Below are 19,337 nucleotides of genomic sequence, written 5' to 3'. Positions count from 1 at the left end.
TTAACGTTTTTTAAAAGCTGCTTTTATTTCCGTTACCCCGAATAAATGATAAAGTAATCAACATTAATCAAATACTGTAGTTGCTATGCTACAGGAAGCTCAAAGGTTTAAGAGTATAATGTTCTCCAAACTTGAGATAAAGAGCTAATATCATTGCAATGTGAAATAAATATCCATGACTGTAAGCATGTTGAAGTAGAAAATATTATTCTTGAGTTCCTACATTTGTTCAAAGTAAAGAGGAACACAATAATTTTCGTGATAGAAGTAGTGAGACATGCCTTATTTATTCATGGTAAGCGCGTGAAAGTGTTTTAATGCCCATCATATTTCACAAGTAATAAATCTCCGTTTCTCTCATCATGCATGTTCAACCTCTTCTGTGTCAGACTAAAAGAATTATCATTTGTTTTTATTTCACGTTTTATTTCCTACTTTGATAAATTCAACAATTTCTACGAATTGTTGCCCGAATAAAGAGTTTCGTCACAATATTTTTTTTCCGAAATACCTAATACTTATGTTGATCGCAGTCATAATTTTTGTATGCGTCACGTATACCGGAATGATGACGCCCTGTGTAACGACATCATTGTACCGTGGTCGTGCTTGGTATCGAGATTGCCAACAGACGAATCCAATGTTGATTCAGTGGACGATGCATGCTCAAGGGTTATTGAAGCGTATTTTGAGAAGGGTGGAACTACTCGATTACGGTTAGTATCCCGGGTAAATTTAGATAAAGTTAACGAAATGAATCTAATCGGAAGCTTACGTCTTTATTTACTCGCGGAAGGACGGGTTTTTCTTTTTAAGGAGTAACTGAAACGATCGAATGGTGCCCTTCCAAATGCTTATTCTGTGAGATTTGTTTTTCTTCAAAAATTAACGTTTTGTGCCATATGTTGTAAAGTCCCTTTGTCTTACTTTTATCAAGAACTACAGCTGTTATTATGAAATCTATATTTCCATGTTTTGGGTTTATATTTATAATCATTCATACATACACTACTATGGTTATCCCTAATTATCACATAAACAAAATTAATGATTTTCTCATATTCGGTTTCAATTGGATGTTTGTATTCATTTTGGAATCAATGTTTTATGTTCTTGTAATGTCACTTTTTATGCCCATTTCAGCCTACCTTGAACCAGTAGGCCTATGGGTTCATGGACCTTCTTTCCCTGTTCAACTTTGTTCATCATTTGCAGCGTGCAATGCTTATCTTTAAAACAAAGAACTGATAACAATCGATAAACAACAACACAATTACTGCATTGATTGCTAGCCCGCTAGCGAGACTAACATGCCAATCTTTTGCATGATTTATATATTACGAAGATGATACGGACAATCATCTTTCTCATATGAACTTATTTCATAACGGGGGTAACCTATATTTCACCTCACTGCCTACTCAAACATAATCTTATATTTTAAGAGGTTAAAAGGGTTTGCAAACAAATGGCACTTAGATGCTTCTAGGTGTTTATTCTTGAAATATATGGTAACTATACCTTCAGTTAATGGTCAATAACTGAACAAGTCCATGTTAACGGTAAATGGTTTGGAAAGTGTGTGCCTTTGCGAGTTTCAAAGAACCGCTGCATTAGTAGGCAATCAGGCATGTCAAATTTCAGAGAGTAATGCGTTTTTGAGGTCGTGCCAAGTGAATCCATGATCAATTCCCTCGTGATTATACTTTGAAATATGATGCGACCAGACCTTACAAAGTGGAAAATTCACAAAATTTTCTTTTCGTGAAATTTAGTTGATGATGGCTAGTGGTTGATGGTACCAAATTTGACGGATTGTGATACCACTCAAGGGGCATTAATATTTAATTATAATAATGGTTATAATTATTTGCGATGCCATGTTTTTTTATAAAGGGGCAGAAAGGGTTAAGAATGAAATTGAAAGGAGTTGAAAAAATATTAATTAATTTGAAGGTATTGGAAGTACATATACATACAAGACCATGATTATCAAGATATGATTAATAAGTACTGAGGGATAAAATATAACGATATAATTTACTAACACTGCTTCTGTATTGACAAAATAAAAACTAAACTAAATCTAAAAGCTTTTGAAAAAAGTATGACTTTAACATAGATTTGACGAGAGTGAGGAAATGAAAGACCAACATGATGACGTCCTTTACCTTCACATAGCTGCCTAACACACACGTTGTAAGCTACAGATAATCATAAGAGGATTATACCTAAAAATAAAAGATGGTATTCCGATAAACGCATTAAACCTAGCGTACATGTAACATGTGCGACGTAATTCCATAAAGTGCTAGTTGTCAACTGTTAGAAATTATTCTATAACTGTAAGAGAATAGGAAAGACTACACCTAGTATACTCGATACCTGCTTAGTTTGGGTTCGGTTCCGTTTTCACTTCCGGTAATACAACCCGAATTCATTTCGTCACTCTAAAGCGTAAAAATAGGTTATGGAAAGTTTGTTTGGGAAAATATTTATTGTCCAAACCGCTAGCAATTGCTTTCTGAAGGCAAGAAGGGGTTATGCACTTTCAAAGGGTTATGCATGTAAAACAAAGCAATTGCTGAAGCATGATCTTTTGCTTTGCTAGCTATTGCTTGTGCTTGAAGCAACTGCTTGCCAGCAATTGCTACTTTTTTGCATCTGACCCATGGACCTTTTCAAATCGAGACAAACATTCTTCATGGTGTAGCCGTACTTTTCTTAAAGCAAGTTAAAATGTCATGTTCAATTACATGGGGAACATACTAGACTCTTTAAGGTTATCATGAATAATCTTGAAATGCCACGCTCTTAAAACGAACCAGACCTGCAAAATAGCTTAGCTATCCTCTTTAATAGCCCGTGGGTTAAGGATGCCAAACACGTAATCACAGACGGACATCCCAAATATCCATGACCCACAATCGAATGTTATTTCTTCCCCTTTTCAACTTTTTGAAAACAAACATTTATGACGTATGTAGATCGAAAACATAAAGGGACTGCAGGGCCCTGAATGAAAATAAGATTTTATAAAAATAACCCAAAATTTGGGACGAATTGTTTGAAATATGTCAAGCTTGAAATTCGTCATGGGAATAAACTGGGCACGATGCCTCAGGGTCTAGTAAGCACGCATTGATGGAAAACAGCGATTATAAGTCACCAGCTTGAAGTGATCTGCGAATCCCAAATTCGAGATTAACTACTCCCCGTGCTGACGCGCTATCGATCCCTATACACCTGAAACTCTTCGGGCTTTACGCGATCCGTGCTGCACCGTGGAATTTGGCGCCATTCTGAGAAATGGGTCAAGATTGACTCTCTTAGTGCGTGTACTCACTGTCCTTGTGGCGCCTGTGTTGATTTACGGCTATACACGTGTTCTTCATGTTTGCGGAGGCGATGTTGTTTCACATGCAAAAGTTAACAGGTATCTGTTGGTTTCATCGATTTTAGATTAGGCGTATCAAGGATCCGGTGTCTGTTTGATCGGAAGAAGAATGAGCGGTGTGAATTCGTGGGAATGCGAGGAGGAAAAAAGAGAAGGAAGAGGACAAGTTCGTGCAAAGACTTCCGGTCAGTTAAGGAAAGCGTAATTCACCGATCAATTTTTTCATATAAGCAAACTTACAGATAACAATATTCTTAGACAAAAGAATATGATATGTGTGTTTGTGGGATGAATAAGAAATAAAGACAAATGAATACAAGAAAATGATAAACGTTGCAAAAAAGAAGAAAAAACTCTCTTCTTAGGGAAGTGTTATCCCCGTCCTTTCTTTGGTCATAAAACTAACTGAGTAGTTCCATATCTACCTAAGATATCAAAGTGTATATGCAAGGAAGGGATCTTTCCTCCAAGGAACCCCATTTCATTGCGATATCTTCTGAGTTTTAATGATCATTTCCTGAATTTAAATGATCTAAACTCTGCATTTATGGGTAAGAACCAGGGACTGCTCCAGTGGTTCAGGACTATAGATGATTCATTTTACCGTTGCATATTAAAGTACTGTTTCTGACGACCTGATTTCTTCCATTTACAACATGTCATATTTTCAGCAGCATTGTCCATTTCTCTCCCATTTCAAAATCCATTATAATGATATTCAACCCAGCGATTTAAGCAAGCTCCATTGACAGACTGACTATAAGGACAGTCTGTTGATAAGCAATTTGAACGAATTATCGGAAACATGACAATTATTGTAAGAGAGGAAGGACGTAAACAGGCATTTGATTCTATAGTGTATGTATGCCAAAGGCATTGAACACACCTAAATGTATTTTTATAATCTCATTCACGTGTCATTCAACCTAGATTTTAGTGCAGGTTTGGTCATTTTTTCCCCTTAGATTGCAGTAACAAGCATAAAAAAAATGCCACTATTGACTTTTTATCGAAGGGACTGACAATTTCTAATTCACACTTTGTATAAAGAAACCATATTCTGCATAAAAAAAAAACGATTATAGAAATCCCTCCTTTGGTTTGCTTTTAAATGCATATGGAAGAGAGAACGATGAAATCTGCTGTTGCAATATTAACTTTAAAAATTGAATTGTTTTCCAAAGTTTTTCAATACTGAAAACTATTCAATTAATTCAATATAATATATTAACATTTTTTCGCCAAACGAAAAACTTGTTTTTATTACCCTTTCGAATGATGTCTAAATTATTTTCTGAGATAACTATTAAAAAAATATAATAAACAATCATACCGAATAGAATAGTGACCGGTCATCGGTAGACTTGAAGTTAAAAATATATCATGTTCAGCAAGAACTTTACTTTATACAAGACAGTTGGATAAAAAAAGAGAAACAGAAAGATAAGATAAATAATTCAAGAGAAAAGGAGTAAGAAAGGGAGAGAGAGAGAAACCGATCTAGGTTACAGAGGAAGAAGAGATAGATAGACAGAGAAGGTGGAACATACAACATCGACATAATGAATCTCTCTGCAAAATAATGGGCAGGTGGTCGCCTTCAAATCGAAGATTTTCTGCTTGTGATGGTCAGATTGCCCTTTTGAAACCTAAATGACTTATTTCACAGTTCCTCTGCAATGCTTGTTTGTAGCATTCTGTAGACCCTGGATATTTCATTAATATATTTGGCAGATCTGTAAAATTAGAAATATATTCTATGGAAAGATGTATTGAATATGTTTTAAATCCACTTTTTGTTTCTTGAGAGAAACCAGTTTGTTTTCCAAATAGCTTATGTTTACGGAAGCCTCCCCAAATAAGGCTTAACATGAATAGGGTTAAGATGGGTACAGATTATAACCCTTGATCCTCTAGCTATGTTTCTTGCACTGTATCTGCTTCCATTCAATGTAAATCACATATCGAACTACACCTGTTTACCCGAGGATTTCATATTCAAGATGCAAATTGAGCCATAGGTTGCTCAAAGGATTTGCTGGAAAGCTCAGAAACCTTTAGCATCTCTGAAACAATCAACCTCTAACAGTTGCAGATCATGTATTCATCTAAGAATCTAGTTTAGTTTACCCCAGGGTCTGTTCTCAATTTTGAGGATACCAAAATATGGTAACACGACGCAGGAATGCCATTTCAGTTTTTAAATGATCTAAATCTTTAGGCAACGTCATGTAATGGACGAGTTGTTTGGGAACACCACTTGTTTGAATAAGGATTTTTTGCCTATCTTTAGGGGAACCTATTCATGAAATTAGGGTACCTTACATGCTTACACGGATAAATAAAACGGATACCTCATGACAGGCGATGGTAATCCTCCAGGCTAAATGTATAGTTTAAGATAACTAGATATTTCAAAGTATACACACAACAACCTCTGGTAAACATAAGATCAAGATCAATTTAAATTCGTTTACTGTATATAGCGGCTCCGAGATTTCTAATCAGTCATGATAAAACACGTGTAATACCTGACGCCTTCATTCAGAAATATTGAGAAATTACGAATGACATCAAAAACTTATAAAACATCTAAAATTTGCTTGATATCGTTGGGCGTTATCTCGTTCAAAATAAGTATCAGCTCATTTATAAACAAAAACCGCTCTTTGAAAACCAAATTTGCATTGTCTGTTTTTAAGTATCTGCATGATGTAAGCACTTCACTGTTCTCAATAAGTGAGTAAAGAAGACATTTTGATTTCGGGAAATTAATGGCTTGCATGACAAGACGAAGAGTGCTCTGCAAACACTATCGCATCAGCATTATTAATCATTCATCACTTTATATTAAAATGATGAATGTAAATGCATGTAATCAAATAGCAATTTATGTCCCACTTAAGTAAGTGGTAAGGTTTTATGTACGAGTGGCGGATGTACCCCCAAAATGATCGTTAACAAAACATGAGGCACGAAAACGTTTATAGATCTTTGAATTGGAGATTTGAGATCTAATTTGAGAATTATTGCTAGGATATTTCCAACAAGAGTTCCTTAAGATCCATATAGAAAATTGACGCCTTGACGTAATTTAATCATGTCTCCTCAATAAACTAAAATCATAAATTATTGTGAAAAGGCGTCGGAATTCGATTCATAACAAGTGGGTGTCTACTTACATGAGATAATAGATTTCATTTACCCAGATGGTACTTGAAGTGAACGTCTTTAATATATCATATGATTTAAATCGCACTTTTTAATTCGGTATAATGATCTTAAAAACTGTAAGACCTACGAACATAAGTAGATGTTGAAAATGAAAGATATAAGGTCGGCCAGGTCAGATGTTTATGTTATAATACTTGTGGAGGTGTCGTGATGTAGCGGTTCTGACGCTTGTCTTTCAATCAGAGGGTCGTGTGTTCGAATCCCACCGGGCGCTAGGGTCCCTAGGCAAGAATTTGTCTGCATTTGCCCCCTCTCCGCCAAGGTGTTAATTGGGTACCTGGTAAAGGATGCGAAAGTTATTGTATGTTTGAATTTGCCAGCGCCTTTTGAGGCTGCAATGAATGCAAGAAATGCTCCACAGGGAGTGGAAATCGTGCGCTTTCGTGCGGGATTGAAATGAATCCAATGACGGGGATAATATTATACTGGAAAGCGCTTTTAGCCGTATATGGGAAAACGCTATACGAAAACTGGCTATTATTATTATACTAATGGGCAAAAAAAGGTATATTTATGTACTGAAAATTGAAACAATGCGATTTTTTATCATACTTTTTGAGAGATATTCGGATAAATCTGAGATTTTTATTTCCGTTTTCGCTAGAAAAAAATTTCTCATGAAGGGCCCTCTTCCAGAAACAACGATAAAGGCCCTGCTATACATGTATTAAAAAAAAAAAAATCAGATAAAGTAAAAATTCGTGGTCAAAATATCGATGATATCCAAATTCAAGTTCTATTGGAGGTATAGACAAGAAAAGCAATGCAAAAAGAGGGAACGCATCCGTAGACCTTTAAAACATTTAAAGATAGCAATGAGACATTGAGGAAATTTGACATCAATTTTCTTTCATTAACCTCGATATTTTGCGAGTGAAATGTTTTCTTCCGCTGTTTTCACCCACCTTTGTCCGTTCTATTAGTGGCCATTGGAAAGTTTAAGAGCTTGAGGCAATGTACTGTCATACAAAACATACGAGAATAGAAAAAAAGTACACTGCTGTAGCAATTTATTGGCGTAGCTTGAGGATATAGGGATTGTAGGAGTATACCCATGGAGAGGGAATACTGATATCAATTTTGTTCTACCGACCAAAAAGATAGGGAAATGGTATCCATGAATATGATTCATATGTTTTACTTGAGTTTTCATGATATTTTTTACGGGATCCACAATACAACCCCACCGAACAACAGCAAGAACATGAAAAATATGATTTATTGATTAAATGTCCAGCAAAAATAATGTTGCACATGTTAAGATAATGGTTTCGCATCACCGAAGTGAATTACATTCTTTCAATAGACATTGAAAATTTTATTCGACTATACAGGCAAAATATTATTAAATCATTAATTTTGCATTTTTTATTGCTATTTCATTGTGTCATTGATGTACAGTAACGCCATATTAATTTTAATTTTTAGCACTTCATTATTTTGGGATAATGTAAGAAGTGCCTAAAGGGGAATACATTTAGGTTGAATCACGATAATGTAAAATGTGAAGAATGAGAAAATCCGCTGGTGTCCTATCTAACGTCCTTTAAAATGTATTCAAAGTGTCGCCGATTGCAACGCCCTAATTTCATCAAGTTTTTCCCCAGTATGATCAAATCAGATTCCTTTAAATAGGCTAATCAATATACTGTGATGTCGTGGAAAGGGGAAGTTAGTAGTCCATCTCAAGAATGTGAAAAATAATAACCCAAACGAAATTAAGAAAAAGAAAAAGTTTATTAAAAATATGACGATAAGGATTGATTTTAAGGGCCTTGAGCAAACCACAATCATTTCAAATTCACAACTTATCATTACTTACCCCGATACATGACGATGGGCGTTAGTGCAGTAGGTTATCCTTTATTGATGAGGGGGGGGGGGGTGTATTGTTGCATCCCCCAAAATAAAAAAAATAATCCTCTGCGCCGACGCCCCTGATGGCGACACATCATATCACATCAAGTTCGTACGATGTGCTTTATAGAAATAACCATAATGTACCTTAGTGGTATGTAGATCCTGACCTAGATTATATACGAATGCACTTGATGATTGAAAATGCTTGTCTTATAGATATATTATTTCTTCATCTAGTAAGACGGCTATTTCCAACATAAAACAACATTTTATTAGGAGAAGATGTGGGAGAAGAAAATGAGAAAATGTCATGCGGAAAACATTTCCTTGTTATGCCATAAGCAGGTGCCTTTAAGGGAAGCTTCACAAGCTCTTGGCAAACTCATTGGAGCGTGTCTTTTATTACTGCACCTGAAAGTTTATTATGCTAAAAACCTTTCTTGGAAATTGACTTAAAAGTTTAAGATTGTAGAAAGTTATGATAAGTCTGCAAAATGGAACATCCAAGAGATTAAAAAAAAGAGGATTAAAAGAAGAAAGGTAACTGAGAAGTATATATTTTGTACGCTTTAATGAATATTGTTCGACCCCCCCTCTCCCCCCCCAAAAAAAAAACCCGACACGATAATTACTTGAAGAAAATGATAGGAAATGAAAAGAAAACGCCATACATGTATTAAAATTAATGGAACATGACATGTCTCGAACGCATCTTCAGCCCCAACATTAGAAAGTGTCGTTGGTATTAATAAACTTTGGAATTTTAATAATTGGTTACAAAACCTATGTTCTTGAGCTGTTTTGGGTAACCAAGTAGATAATATCCTAAGTGCATAAATGCCAGATACTCCCTGTTTAATCTTTAAGTTGGAGTTGAGGTGTGTCAAAAAAAGATTTGTGGTTCTTTCATTATTTTCAAAATTGTAAGAGATTGAAAATTGTGTTGTGCTGAAAAGAATAACGTAATCTTTAACAAATTTAGAAATTTAGATGTTCACACCGGACCAGAGTAGTTTCGGTATTTAATTTCTCGCAGCGCTCAGTCAAATTTTTTTAAATCTAAAATGATATCAGAGCAAAGTTTCACTAAGTTATTGAATGTCTTCAAACGCGAAGCTGAACGTATACCATTAGGGTATACTCCTTCTGTTTCAGCAAAAGGAATTATGGTGGTAACATCTATCTTGAAATCAATTGATACCATAAACTCCCTCTTTTTTCAATTATTCACGATAGACAACACGTGGAATACTTTATTAGTTTTATGTGCATTTATATCGACTGAGTCTGCACGTATACTTGAGTCCGAAGTTAATAACTATTCCGAGGCTTACTTCTATATTTCCGTTTCCAAGTTTAATTAGCATCACTGAACACCAGTTTAGACATTTACAGCATCAATATATATGTTTGAATAAGGGGGCTGTGTCTGAGTTAAACAAAGATACAATAGAGTGAACGACACATACAAGAGATATTTATATTCTAGTCGATGGTCCAAACTGGTATTAGGCTGTAAGTGCAATAATTAATTATACATAATCAATTTAAACTTTTATTCAGCACAATCAGACAGGTTGATGTGGATTTTAACTAGTGATCATTAATAGCGCTTATTAGCTTAGCAGAATATAATTACCACGCATACAATCAAAGATGATATCTTAAAAATATTTATTGGCGTATATAATGCTGTAATTGATTGTAGTTTTATTATAAGATATAATTTTTAAAAAATCTCTCAATATACATAATATACACATGGTCTCTTGGTTAACGAAATAAAAATAAGGGATTAATTAAAGTTTAGTATATTAATATAGACGGAATCGCGTTGTGTTTGGTATTTGCTTTTCGTTTAACGTATGATTATATATACAAAATATTTCCTGTAACCTTAACAAACAGTTACCACTTGTAACAAGAGAAAAAGATCGATTATGTTCAGGCGGGATGAGCTGATTCTTAAACTGTGTCTTTTTTTGAAAAAAAAAACGCCACAAATTACAGTCTTTGTCTTGTGTCTGTTAATTGAGTAAATTCGATGCTGGATCCAAAATAATGTTTGTAAACCACAATTTCCCTAAACTACGGTGTGATCACTCTGTCATGCACAGAGCACACCACAATTATCTTTTCCATCTTGAGAGTCACACCCACACCCACACCCACACATACCCACATACATTTACAAGCAAAATAATTAAAGTCTAGTAGTTTGTATCTATCGCACAAAGAACATCGTATCCTTCTTGCGTACCAATCATTCATCCATTAAATCACCCTCCAAACATTGACATTGCAAGTTAATTGCACGTTCCCCTATCGAGTATTCATTTCCTCTGATACAAGAAATCCGTGTCGGGTTTATCGATGCGCCGAATTTCCACCACCGGAAGTTCGCAAACGAACTCATTTTGCTCGATGTCACGCTGCATAGACACTATTCAATGACATACACTAACTGGAACATGAACATACCCCTACATCTTCATATAAATATCACATGGACACTTCTTCGATTGATCACTTTATTTCTTTGAATTTTGAGATGAGAAAATTGAAAATACAATTAAAAAGGAAACGTTGGGTTATGGAGTACACTCTTACATACATGGAAGTCAAATGGAATCAGATCGGCTGTGGTTTAGCATGTTTGGTGTCCGGTCGAATTCTGGGTTTAATTTTTAATCCTAAAGTTTAATTTTGAAATATCAAAGACTTTGAATTCTAATATCTAAGCATGGGAGTCAAATCTTTTAGACTGAAATCTAAGTCTAGTGTGTGATTGTTCACTAATCCTGAACCGATCTGAATTAAATCTAGATCCATTAAATCGAGAAGAGTATACATCCATTAGTGATGTTGAGGCCCACCTCTTAAACAATCGCCCACTCAATGTGTTTCATGTTTAAAGACTATATATCAGCTAGATGATGGGTTTTCTTCTTAAAAGATGTCTCAAAAGTTCAAGTTAAGGGAATGGGGGTACTAAAGTGGATAACTTAATAATGCAATGTAATGTGATTTACTTATTCCTATTCCGATCCCCTCCCCAAATAATATTATTATTATTATCATTTATTCGACCAATATAAAACAGGACATACACATGAAATCATAAAAAATACAGTATAGACGAACTTGCAAAGAAATGCGGGAACGGCAGTGTGGGTCAGGGGCGCAAAAGCGAAATTCAGCACTGTTACCCGAAGGCATGGGCCACCACACATGCCGCTCCTAAGACATAAATCATATATATAAATACTCTTACAGAAAATATTGCACATTGAAAATTGGGATTACAAAGGGAGGGGGCCAAAAAAATAAAAAATAAATAAAGAAGATAGAGCTAAAAAACATTACCACTGCAAAGAATGTACAAATAGAATTTAGTAAATATATATAAATGTAAAAATAATATCTTGCTATATTTTCGCAAATTTAGACGGTTACTCGACAAACCATTGTTAAACTAAATAAAGATAAGGTCTTCATTGTCCTATTTGCATGAAGTAGAGGACGTAATGAATGAGAACACTAACTATTCCGTTTGTCCTGCTTTTTCAACGATTCAGACTAGATGTTTGTCAAAGTAGCATTGAGTACGCTTTACAACTAAGTGCCTCCTAATTTTATATAACGTGTAAATAAATAAATACGGACATGCAGTTCTGGGTAATCATGCTTATTAGTGAATCGAACATTGATAAACCCTTTCATTATCATAACAATGCCAAGAAATAATACATTGTAAAAAAAATAACGCCTGTGACTACACGAGGTGATTTATGTAAGAGCAATAAGAATGTACGCTGAACCCAAATGTACTTAGGAAAGAGCGGCGACATTTCCAGTAGCTCTTTTCTTCAGTATTTTGCCCTTTGCAGAGTAAATCAAGACAAAAATCTCAGATTATGTAAATCTTTGTCTGCGATAATGCAGTAGTGAAACGAAACCTTATCTTAGGAAGACAACTGAGGAATGGTTTGAGTACCCCTTTAAAGGGGAAGTTCAACCTGACAAAAGGTTTACTGTAAAAATAGCAGAAAAACATCATCAAAATATTGTCGAAGGTTTGAGAAAAATCCCCCAAAGAATAAAATATTTTAATAGGTTTTTAATTATTGGTGACCTTATATGCGGGCAGCTTTCGTACACATCGTATGGTAAAAAAAATGAATGAAATATCATTTTCTCCGTAAAATAAAAAAATGTTTTTACTGTACCTTCATTATATCAATAAACAAATCATTTCACACTCGTTTCTAAAAAGAAAACAAAAATAAGTAATCACGAACCATTAAAATATTGAAATTAATGCATTTTATGTTAAATAACATATGAGGTAGCTGCTCGTTTATGATGTCACAAATCCAAAACGTGAAATTCTAATAACTTTCTTAATCTTTCATGGACTTTCCTCAAACCATCACCAATAATTTTTTTTTGAATAATTTTTCTGCTATTTTGACAAACTTTTCTTCAGGGTGAATCTCCCCTTTAAGGTTGCAAAAGCCATTTTCTTGAAGATTACCTTTTTATCAAATAATATCCCATGCTGACCAGGAATATTTCCTCTGTAAGTCTGTTCTAAACTCAGATCTCAGGTGTTTTATTCAGAATTTGTGTCCGAATCAGTGTGTGTGGGTGTGTGTGAGGGTAAGAGTGGTGAGGGTGTGTGTGAAGGCATGCGAGAGAGGACATTTGGTGCACCTGCAAAGCGCTGTGGGTGAAGGTATGCGAGGGTATTTTTGGTGCACCTGCAAAGCGCTGCATATAACAGAAGAATAAATTTCAATTGTGTATACTTTTTTAATATGTATGTGTATATGACTTGATAAAATGATTAGAGACACAAAATCACTATAACAATGATGATGATAACAATGATAATGATAATGATAATAATAGTAATAGTTATAATTATAGAAATAATAATGATTATTATAATAAAATAACAGAAACAGTAATAATACAATTGTCATTGTAATGACGATAATATAAATAAGAAAAAGCAATCCTTTAACTTAAACAAATATTGGGATCTGTTTTATGCCACTGAGTTCTTGGATCATGAAATGTAAAGGTTTTTACTATCATCATAGTGAATGCTACGCAGTAACAGCGTAGCCTTGGTAAATCGACTCAATGGTGTAAAGTATCTATTAAGCCCCTTTTCAAATAAAATTTAACTTTTATTGTTTAATCTTTGAGATCGCCGTATCTGACTTATTTGCTCCTGAAATTGATCTTACTATCAGACATGATCAGTAAATTAGACCTTATAAATCTCTTTTCTCATGCATTTCAACTGCCAACTAGCAATATTAAGTCCACCGACTCCCTGTTTATTTTAGAGTGAGTAAATTGACTGAATATGAAGCAGCATATTTCTATTAAACTAAACGAATATTTTACTTTACAAGATGTCATGTCTCCCAAACATACAAGGTCAGAAAATCAATAATATTAACTTTTTAATTTTCAAAAGGGTTGGCTAATTGTGAATTGATTTTTCCGTCGCTACTTATTAACGTGATCGAGCTACTCGATTAATTAAATCATTTCTTACAGGTTCTTTGAAACATATCGGTAGACCTTTTGCAATATAGAGTTTGATAAAGATAAACAATAATAACGTTTATAGCAGATCCTTTAAAACGCAGAAATGGTATAACAACATTTAAACAAACTATGGTTTATTATGGTGATTTCTTCCTGTTGTATTTAGGCGAAAAACTGTTACATGCATAAACGTATTTTTTCCTAATTTGTAGTTAAAATCTGGATTGTTTGTTGTTAACAATATTGTGGTTAGTCAAAGTTAGAATCTGGTTCTCTCCTGTGCAATACTTTACAAGTTAGGAAATTTTCTATGTGCAAGTATCTTGAGTGTGTTATGTGATGCTACTCGAAGCAATTCAATTCGGTGTCAAGTTCTTAGCCTTCAGCCCCCATCACACTTATTCCGAATTAAGCAGAATTGGCCTGAATGAAAGGACTATTGTTTGACCACCAGTTGGTCATTTAAATCTACTTCGAACACCGTTCGATAATATCCCTCGAATGTTTTGAACATGACCAAAACCTTCGGGACGGCCAAAAGAAATGACAAAAATATTTCGAATGCACTCAGAATGCAGTCAGGATATTTAGAATGCCCCTAGAATGTCCAAGAAATAACGTAGCACGAATTATCAATCTGACTCCATTGCGGTTCATTTTGACTAGTGTATGATGATACATCTGGTCAATTTACTGAATTTCAACTCCAGTTTGGTTAATTCATAAGTTCCTTCCAAAAATTTATAGATTTATGAATATTTTTTCTTTCCAGCTTCTGCTTGATTCCTGCTGATTCCGAATAAGTGTGATGGGGGCTTTCCGAGGCAATGATGATGAATGGCTATACCCTATTGGCCTATTCTATGTCATCCGAATGTCAATTGTATGGAGAAAAATCGTCCCAGAAATAACAAGGATAAGGATTTTTTTGATATTTGGGATATAGTTTATACAGCGTTCACCTCACTCTGATAGGATGGTAACTCGACAATTGCTCCGGTCTTAATATATCAGAAGGCATAGGGTTAGAGTTAGGAATGGAAATAGAGTTATTGATTCAGATCAATAGGTAAAGATTTGGATTTATTTATGATTTCGGAGGTTAGGTTTTATGTTTGGCTTAACGTGCAGTTTTTCTATCCGAGCAATTGTCGGGGTAAACGTCATGGAACCCTTTGGATGTTCCATTTCATGCCTATCAGCGTAACTGCCAGGAGATGGCATTCGCATTTCAAGGAATGAGTAAGGGATGAAAAATTCGTAAAAAAACTATTTCAAATTTACGCATTCGGCTAATTTCAAAATGTAAAATGTCACATTGAATGGTAGTTATAATCAATAAACAACCTTCTTTAAAAAAATGTATCTGAAAAATGGGGAGGTTTACGTTAAAACATAATTTCGAGGACATGGGTAAAATATGGGGACGTTTACATTGGAACGTAATTTTGAAGAAATGGCTAAAATATGAAAACGTATAATTTCAAAATTATTGATCATGCTGATGGTGTAAACTTTTAACCAATGCCATTCTATAAATATTGATCAAGTTTTTGTATTATGCTTTTTCCCCCCAAATCAATCTAATTTATTTGAACATTCTAATAATAATAATAATAATAGCTGAATTTATAAAGCGCTTTTTGCCAGAGGATACAAAGCGCTGCTATTATTACTCATTCACCTCACCTGGGTCGAGTGCAGCACAGTGTGAATAAATTTCTTGCTGAAGGAAAATACGCCATGGTTACGATTCGAACCCACGACCCTCTGTTTCAAAGGCGAGAGTCAGAACCACTATACCACGACGCACCCACTTAGATTCTAGATGTATCTGTCTATACGGAAGCTGTAAGGAAACTAAAGGCTTTCGACGCCTACATTACGATTTATAAGTAAAAGACAATAACACCGTAGACGTTTTACTTACATGATTCAACTTCCGATGTTAAATCGAGGAATCTTTCTCCCAGAGGCCGTTGGTTAAAGAGGTGTTTATAAATCCCTACACGTACAATCATCTTTCAATTAAACTAGGGGCATCCCAAGACAATTCAAGCTCAACACAGAGCGTATTTATCTTCAGGAGGACCCTCATGTTTCTATAATTGGACTCGTCGTGTAAAGAGAAGTCAGCGCTAAGGTACTGGCAAATAGGTTAAAGTGTGTCCTTTCCAATTTGACAGCATACAAACACGTGTCATCTCATTAAAGAATGCTTGTAGGCGACTTGAAAAGTTCAAATTTATCCCAATAATGCCGATGCCAAAGCAATCAGTCGTTAATAAAGGGGACGGGCTTTTATTTCGCAAATGACCACTATTGAGCTGAATTCATTTATCGAAATATAAAAGCCACCTTCGTGTTCCAGTGCTCTTAGCAAACCTTACGTCATCTTAAAGAACAATTATTCTGCAGTAATACTCCGTACGATTATATGAAACAAGACTTTCATTTTGTACAACTTATTAAATAAGTGACATTCTTTTACATTGGTAGACAATGTACATTATCAATAACATATAGAAATGCATATAATGCACTAAAACTCAAAGTAAACTATTGCCACGCATGATTCAGTCGACATTGGACATAATAAAAAAGATCTGTGAAGATAAGGGAAGAGTTATGAATCCTAAGTTTGGTAGAAATGAGTAAACTCTTATCTTTTTTCTTACATTTAAATCGATGCAGATTCTCTCAAAGACCTGTGTATATTACACATACGTGAATAAAACAAAAACACTTTGAGAGTCAGTTAATCCTTCATTGTTGCTTCTTACGTATGCCACGATAAAAGAAGAGATTAGCTGTCCATAATAAAATAAATTTATTCTACATTCCTTTCCTCAATTCCACTTTCCATTCTGGGTTACAAAAGGGTTACAAAAGAATTCAGTTTCAGTGCCATAATGTTCAGGTTCCCGTAACACAAAGGTTAGCGATTTATCGTACGCTTGATTTTCATGATTAAATGTACATTGTAGTCTGTGAAATCCATCGTAGAAAAATGGTATCCACATTCTGCATCGATTTAAATGTAAAAAAACCCAACAGTTTACTCATTTCTACAAAACGTAGGATTCATAACTCTTCCCTTGTCTTCACAGATCATCGTAGAAAAATTATCGATGATTGCTAAGCTTTGTGTTACAGGCTTTAGATTTGTTTCATTTAGCTTTAGAAAGAGTCAACAGTTCGGCCCAAAGATGAGCGTAACCTACGGACAGTATTATGAAACGACCCCAGCTGTTATCTAAGGTAGATATTAAACGACTGCTTTGGTTTGATTCCACTTACTCTACAAATAGGTGGTCTGCTTTTGATATCCTCTAGAACCATCATGGCTAAACCCAATGACCCGTATTATGAAGTCTGTGCTAAAATTATGGGAAGCCAGAATTCTTGTTACATTGTACGTTTCTTATGTTCCTATTTCATTTCCATTTGCTTGCATAATGAAGAAAAATACTTAAGTTATCATTCCCAGCAGTTATGAATGATTTGAGTTTCATATGAGTTAATAAATTGAAATTGTAGTAATAAAGATTTGTGCAACAATTGGCTTTCCATTTTTTTTTTATATCACTTTATTGAAGTCACAATAAAGGAAAGACATATACAAAGTAAATACAAAGACATAATAGAGATTAAGATAGGCCCAGGCCATGACGCATTACTGTTTATTTATTTATTTATTTATTCTCGAATATTTAAAAGGGTGGCCTGATCAGCATAAAAAACATACAAAAATACGAGAATATGCTACGAGAGACAGATGGCAAGATTCATGATATATATATGCAAAATACTAACATTAAAAGCTGGTCTTCCTCAGGGCTCTGTGATTATATTATAAAAAAAATTAAAAAAAACATAAAAAAAGATAAAAGATCGTTAAAACATAAGGCAATGTATTGCACAGTACTAATAAGTTAAATTTTGGAATAACAAAATGAGCAGAAGACATATTGCATCATTTGGTAATTTTATCACTAATATACATCGAGAAAAAAAAGAAAACAAAGAAACAAAGCACGACACGTTTTAATGTCTAAATAATAAGTGGGAATAACAGAAAGACAAGAAAGGAATAGCAATCGAGATTAAGTGTACTTTAGGAACGGCACGGACAATGGAATAGTGGATGATAAGTGTGTATTATACTGATTAAAATGAACGATGTGATTTGTATATATGTGTTTAAGTTGGTATTTGAAAGAGTGAATAGATTTTGAAAACCTTATATGGTCAGGCAGTTGGTTCCAATTGAAAGAGCCTAGAAACAGGAAAGATTTTTGGTTAAAGGTCGTACGACATTTTGGCAATCTCAAGAGCAATTTGTCAGAACTACGTGTGGTTCTCGTAGAGACATCATCGACAAATGAAAGTCTATCGTATAAAATGGCGGGCGATAATTTGTTGACACACTTATACATAGGAACACATGAGGCTCTATGGAGAACTTTGTTTAGAGAAGGGCCAGTTTAGTTCTTTAAACACGATTTCAGAACGTGTCATCCATGTGCGATTTTATATCAGGTACGCTGCCCTTTTATGTAATCTGTTTAGCGTGTCATAGTTTCCTTCTGATCTGCCAAACCACACATTAGAACAATAAAGGATATGGGGAATGACATAACCCCAATAAAGTTTGGAAAGTTGAGATTGATTAAAATACTGTTTATTCCTGCGAATAATTCCAAGCTTACGTTTGATAAGGTTTGACATTGAATTGGTATGTTGCTTAAAGTCAAGGCAATTATCGATTGTTACGCCCAAACACTTCACTTCATTTACACATTCTAGAGTACAGCCATGTATATTTATTGATATTTGTTGATTATGAGTAGTACTTAGTTTTTGTTTTGACCCTAATAGCATTACTTTTGTTTTATTATAGTTTAAGATCAGTTTGTTATTTCTTATCCATGACTAGGTCTCGTATAGTGCCTGGGTTAGATTGGTTTCGACCTCTGCTGTAGTCTTACCAGATACTGAAATAGTAGTGTCATCTGCGTACATATACACTGAGGCACTAGTAACATGATTCGATAAGTCGTTGATAAATAGTGAAAACAGTACCGGAGCAAGAATTGAGCCCTGAGGGACACCTACATTAATTTCTTTTGTAGAAGACTTTTCATTACCAATAGAAACAAATTGTCTGCGGTTTTCTAAGTACGATTCAAACCATTTTAAACACGATCGAGAGCAGCCACATGATTTAAGTTTTTTGAGGAGAAGCGAATGGTCTACTGTGTCAAAATCACGACGT

This window comes from Lytechinus pictus, chromosome 11, assembly GCF_037042905.1.
Source record: "Lytechinus pictus isolate F3 Inbred chromosome 11, Lp3.0, whole genome shotgun sequence".
NCBI classification, from domain to species: domain Eukaryota; kingdom Metazoa; phylum Echinodermata; class Echinoidea; order Temnopleuroida; family Toxopneustidae; genus Lytechinus; species Lytechinus pictus.
Note: the sequence above shows the minus strand (reverse complement) of the source record.